General features: G+C 42.6%; 1 protein-coding gene across 2 annotated transcripts in view; it reads left to right on the top strand.

Annotated features, from left to right (window-relative positions):
* The window catches only part of PTPDC1 (protein tyrosine phosphatase domain containing 1), a 79,265-nt gene that overhangs the window by 26,599 nt on the left and 46,628 nt on the right, over positions 1–6,038 (top strand). Inside the window, exon 2 of one of the 2 annotated variants that reach the window (XM_055117868.2) lies at positions 39–131. The exons of the other annotated variant lie outside the window; for it this stretch is intronic. The gene's annotated coding sequence lies outside the window, so the exon portion shown is untranslated. The remainder of the gene's footprint in view (positions 1–38; positions 132–6,038) is intronic. 2 annotated transcript variants of the gene reach the window in all.

Genomic DNA, 6,038 nt, shown 5'->3' with positions numbered 1-6,038 from the left:
TACCATGCCTGGCTAATTTTTTTTTAATTTTTTTGTAGAGACAGGGTTTTGCCATCTTGCCCAAACTGGTTTTGAACTCCTGGGCTCAAACGATCTGCCCACCTCAGCTTCCCAAAGTGCTGGGATTACAGGTATGAACCACTGCATGCAGCCCATTACTAACTATTAACAGGAGTGTTGGAGAGGTATGAATAGAATCCTTTACAAATTCTTATAAAGATGGGAAATGAAGTGAGTACAGACTAAGAAGGGAAAAAGCAAAAAGATATTGCGGATACTGGTTTGCAAAGTAAGATAACAAATATTTATTGAATACTTAAAAGCCAGGTGTTGTGGTAGGAACACAGACACACACCCCTTTCTTCATCCTCACAACAACCAAAAAGAGTAAATATTATAGTCCTCATTTTATAGAAGAAATTGAAGCTCAGAATGGTTCATATAGCTGACAGTGAACAGAGTCAAGACTCAAACACAGAATTTCTGATTCTAAAATATAGTTTAACATATTTGAAATATAATTTTTGATCAGCAGTTATATACAGTTGGACTATAAATGAATGTTTTTATGCCAAGGTAATGCATATTAGGCAGTATTTCACAGTTCCCCTGGATTTGAGTTATTTGAAGATGGCCAGAGGGGATTTTCACTTCCAACCAAGATGAAATAAGAGAAATTAGATATTTATTAATACCCTTCTGCCTAAAACAACTAGAAAACTGGACAGCATATATAATAAAATGTCTTTTGGATTTTGGAAAGAAAGCAGCTGAGGACCTAGATCTCTGAGAGAAGAGAAACAAACACAGTGAGTTTACCTTTGCACCAGCTGTCTCCCTGGGGGCAGTTTCCAGGCTTCAGTGCAGGGAGGGGGACTAAGACAGAGCTTTCCCAGAGGTGTGCAGAGAGCAGAGTTCAGTGTGGCCAAGGTGGCTAGAATTTGCAGAGTCAGGTCCTGGAGATGTGAGAGCAGCACAGGAAGGTGCAGAGGGCCCTCAAGGCTTTGCTGGCCCAAGGTGTTTGGTTGAGTACCGATCTGCACAAACTCCTCTTTGGAGTAGGAATCCAAAGATCTCAGAAGAAAAATATCTTCAAAAAGCAAGTAGGTAGTATGATTATGATAGTATGATTAAGAAGCTGTGGTGAAGATATATATTACTTTAGTCAGTAAGAAAAAAGCTATTGGGCCAGGCGCGGTGGCTCACACCTGTAATCCCAACACTTTGGGAGGCTGAGGCGGGCGGATCACTTGAAGTCAGGAGTTCGAGACCAGCCTGGCCAACATGGTGAAATCCCATCTCTACTGAAAAAAAAAAATACAAAAATTAACCGGGTGTAGTGGCATGCACCTGTAATCCCAGCTACTCGGAGGGCTGAGGCAGGAGAATTGCATGAACCTGGAGGGGGAAGTTGCAGTGAGCCGAGATTGTGCCACTGTACTCCTGCCTGGGGGACAGAGCAAGACTCTGTCTCAAAAAACAAACAAAAAAGCTATTAAAAACCCAGGACATTTTGGGAGGCCCAGGCGGGTAAATCACCTGAGGTCGGGAGTTCGAGACCAGCCTGGCCAACATGGCAAAACCCCATCTCTATAAAAATACAAAAAAAATTATCTGGGCATGGTAGCACATGCCTATAGTCCCAGCTACTCGGGAGGCTGAGGTAGGAGAATCACTTGAACCCAGGAGGTAGAAGTTGCAGTGAGCCGAGATTGTGCTACTGCACTCCAGCCTGGGCAATAGAATGAGACTCTGTCTCACAAACAAACAAAAAACCCAGGAAAGTCTATATAAGAAACATACTGTCCAAATTTACAACAAAACAAAATATGCCTTTATTTTAAGCAACTGTTGGAGTGAAAGAAAAGATAATCCATTTGACACTTATGCTTGCAATGTCTTACTTAAAGCGTCACATAGTTTGGTGATACAAGATGGTTAAAAAAAAAGTATGTGTTCACAGATTATATGTGTATATGTATTATATATGATAGTGATAACAATTGTATTTTGTCTCACATTTAGAATAAGCCTACAGACAAAGCTTGAGGAAATTATAGATTAACTGAAATTTAAAAGTTAAAAATCTTCATCTAAAAATGGTATGGTTGGCAGAACTTGAAAGTGGAGGGGAAAATAAAGTGGACAGTAGTGTAAGTTAACTAATTTACATAGAGGGAATCAAGATACTGTTTAAAATTGATAGAACAAGAGATTGGTTAGAGGATATTCACCTTTAAAATTTACAAAGATAATCAGAATTTAAAATTACAGAGATAATCAGAAGACAAATATTTTGATGTATTAAATAGGGGAAGGTTGGCATGATGGAAAGTATGGTAAATGAGGCAGTTTCCTCATCTTTAAATCAGGAATTCAGTAGTATGGTTTAAAGACGGTAGCATAGGAACCGGAGGTCTAAGTATAGTGATTATTACCCCCAGCCCCAGAATAACTAAAGTGAGAGTTTAAATGGTCTACTTCTGTGGGATAAAACTTGGCTTGGGGGGATAGAAGGTGGAGACTTTTATTTTTCATTCTATACCATTTATTTCACTTTAAACTTTCATATATGTTTAATTATCCCTAATGAATATCTTTTTTAGCATCAAAATATATGGACCAGCTTTATTCTTTGACTGTTGTTGTATCCTGATGTGTCTTGAGATTGCTGAAAATGCTAATGTGATAATAAGCCACATAAACTTTTCAGATAAGGAAGGTGACAGGTTTTGTTTTGATTTTTGATGATTGTTCCACATCTGGGGACTAGACTTCAGTTCTGGGCACTAGAATATTAATAACTATAGAGTGTATATATAGAAAAGAGCATCCAAGCTGATGAGGAGATCTAGAAACATTACTTATGACAAAAGGTAAAGGGAACTGCTGATGTATCATCTGGGAAGCTATATATCAGAAGTGAGGGGAGCATGATCACTAGCTTTAGATATATGGAAGAAAGGGTGTATTGTTCTGTGTGAGCAGAAATAGGACCAGTGGGTAGAAATTACAGAGTGGTAATATTATAAAAAGCTTTCTGGCTACCAGAGCTGTGTAATGATGTCACTGTTACTGTTTAAACAAAGATATTGTGGAGAGTGTGCTCACATTTGGTTAGGATTCTCCGAGAGGAACTTCTGAGGTTCCTTACAACTTAAAGTTTCTGAAGGATTAGTTAGAAATAAGTCTTTAAAGTAGTCCATAATTGTAACCCAGAAGAGTACAATTAACTCAACATATACTTTTTAAATAGTCATTGTGTTAGTCTGTTCTCCCATTGCTATAAAGGAATACCAGAGACTGAGTAATTTATAAAGAAAAGAGGTTTAATTGGGTCACGGTTCTGCAGGTGTACAGGAAGCATGGCAGCATCGGCTTCTGGGAAAGCCTCAGGGAGCTTTTACTCATGGCAGAAGGCAAAGCAAGAGCAGGCATCTTACATGACAGAAGCAGGAGGAAGGCAGGGGGAGGTGCTACACACTTTTAAACAGCTGAATCCCGTGAGAACTCACTCACTATACAGTACCAAAGGGGGATCATGCTAAACCATTCATGAGAACTCTGCCCCCACCCATGATCCAGTTACCTCCCACCAAGCCCCACCTTCAACATTGGGGATTACAATTCCACATGAGAGTTCAGTGGGGACGCAGATCCAAACCATACAATTCCACTTCTGGCCCCTCCAAATCTCATGTCCTTCTCACGTTGCAAAATACGCTTATGCCTTTCCAACAGTACCCCCAAAGTCTTTACTCATTCCAGCACTAACTCAAAAGTCCAAAGTCTTATCAGAGACAAGGCTAGTACCTTCCACCTATGAGCCTGTAAAATCAAAACCAGATTAGTTACTTCTAAGATACAATGGGGATATAGGCATGGGGTAAATACTCCCATTCCAAAAAGGAGAAATCAGCCAAAAGAAAGGGGCTACAAGCTCCATGCAAGTCTGAGACCCAGCAGGGCACTCATTCAACCTTAAAGCTCCAAAATACTCCATGGGAACACTGTTGCAAAGGGGGGGCTCCCAAGGCCTTGGGCAGCTCGGCTCCTGTAGCTTTGCAGGGTTCATCTCTTAAGGCTGCTCTCATGGGCTGGCATTGAGTGCCTATGGCTTTTCCAGACACAGGGTGCAAGCTGCTGGAGACTTTGTCATTCCAGGCTCTGGAGGACAGTGGCCTTCTTCTCACAGCTGCACTAGGCAGTGCCCCAGTGGGGACTCTGTGTGGGGGGTCCAACCCCACATTTCCCCTCTGTGCTGCCCTGGTAGCGGTTCTCCATGAGGGCTCTGCCCCTGCAGCAGGCTTCGGCCTGGACATTCAGGTTTTTCCATATATCCTCTGAAATCTAGGTGGAGGTTCCCAAGCTTCAGCTCTTGCATTCTGTGCACCTGCAGGCTTAACACCACATGGGAGACACCAAGGCTTACGGCCTGCACCCTCTTAAGCAGTGTCCTCAACTGTACTTGGGCCCATTTTAGCTACAGCTGGAGCTGCTGGGGTGCAGGGAGCAGTGTCCTGGGGCTGCACAGGGCAGCAGGGCCCTGGGCATAGCCCACAGAACCATCCTTTCCTCCTAGGCCTCTGAGCCTGTGTTGGGAGGGGCTACCTGGAAGGTCTCTGAAATGCCTTCAAGGCGTTTTTCCCATTGTCTTGGCTATCAGCACTTGCCTTCCTTTTCGTTGTGCAAATTTCTGCAGCCTGCTTGAATTGCTCTCCTGTAAATGGACTTTTCTTTTCTACCACATGGCCAGGCTGCAAATTTTCCAAACTTCTATGCTCTGCTTCCCTTTTAAATATAAGTTTTAGTTTCAGGTCATGTCTTTGCTCATGCATATGAGCATAGGCTTTTAGAAGCAGCCGGGTGACTTCTTGAATGTTTTGCTGCTTAGAAATTTCTTCCACTAGATACCCTAAATTCTCTCTCAAGTTCAAAGTTCCACAGATACCTAGGGCAGGGGCACAATCCAGCCAAGCTCTTTGCCAAGGTTTAACAAAAGTGACTGTTGCTCCAGTTCCCAGTAAATTCCCCATTTCCATCTGAGACCTCCTCAGCCTGGCCTTCACTTTCCATATCACTATCAGCATTTTAGTTACAACCATTCAACAAGTCTCTAGGAAGTTCCAAATTTTCCCTCATCTTCCAGTCTTCTGACCCCTTCCCACTCTTCCAACCTCTGCCCATTACCCAGTTCCAAAGCTGCCTCCACATTTTCAAGTATCTTTATTAGTCCATTCTCACATTGCTATAAAGAAATACATGAAACTGGGTAATTTCTAAAGAAAAGAGGTCTGATTGCCTCATGGTTCTGCAGGCTATGCAGGAAGCATGGCAGCATCTGCTTTTGGGGAGGCCTCATGGTGGAAGGCAAAGTGGGAGCAGGAGCAGGAGGAAGGGCGGGGAGATGCTACACACTTTTAAACAACCAGATATCATGAGAACTCTACCACAACATCAAGGAGATGATGCAAAACCATTCATGAAGGATCCATCCTTATGATCCAGTCATCTCCCACAGGCCCCACCTCCAACACTGGGGAACACAATTTGACATGAGATTTGGGTGGGGACACAGATCCAAACCATATTAGACATGTTTTCGGTAGGCTTTAGGATACAGAGATAAATAAGACGTGAATAGACTCAAGGAACTCAGTCTAATATGGTCCATTTCAGTTTGACAGTTGTGTCACAAGGGTACCTATATACTGGCTTTTCCATTCTCTAGAGACATAGAGGTGAACCAGTCATAACTCATCCTCATGACCCCATGGTCTACAGGGGAGACTGTCAGGTATACATGTTTCATTACATTATAGCTGAAGAGCAAAGAGTGAGGGCAGGGAAAGCTTCACAAAAAAAGTGATGACTGGTCCAAGTTTGTCACCAGCATGCTCTGTCACTCTCCATGCTGTATCATGTGGGACAAGGCAGGACCTTCTCTGGGACATGGTTCATAACTTCTTATATACAAAATAGCCAGGGCTAGCGTCCCAGCTGCTCCAAAATTCCATGATTCTAATATGGTGATAATT

This window comes from Pan paniscus, chromosome 11 (genome assembly GCF_029289425.2).
Source record: "Pan paniscus chromosome 11, NHGRI_mPanPan1-v2.0_pri, whole genome shotgun sequence".
Lineage (NCBI taxonomy): Eukaryota > Metazoa > Chordata > Mammalia > Primates > Hominidae > Pan > Pan paniscus.
The sequence above is the reverse complement of the archived record's forward strand: the minus strand, read 5'-3'. Positions and strand labels throughout refer to the sequence as shown.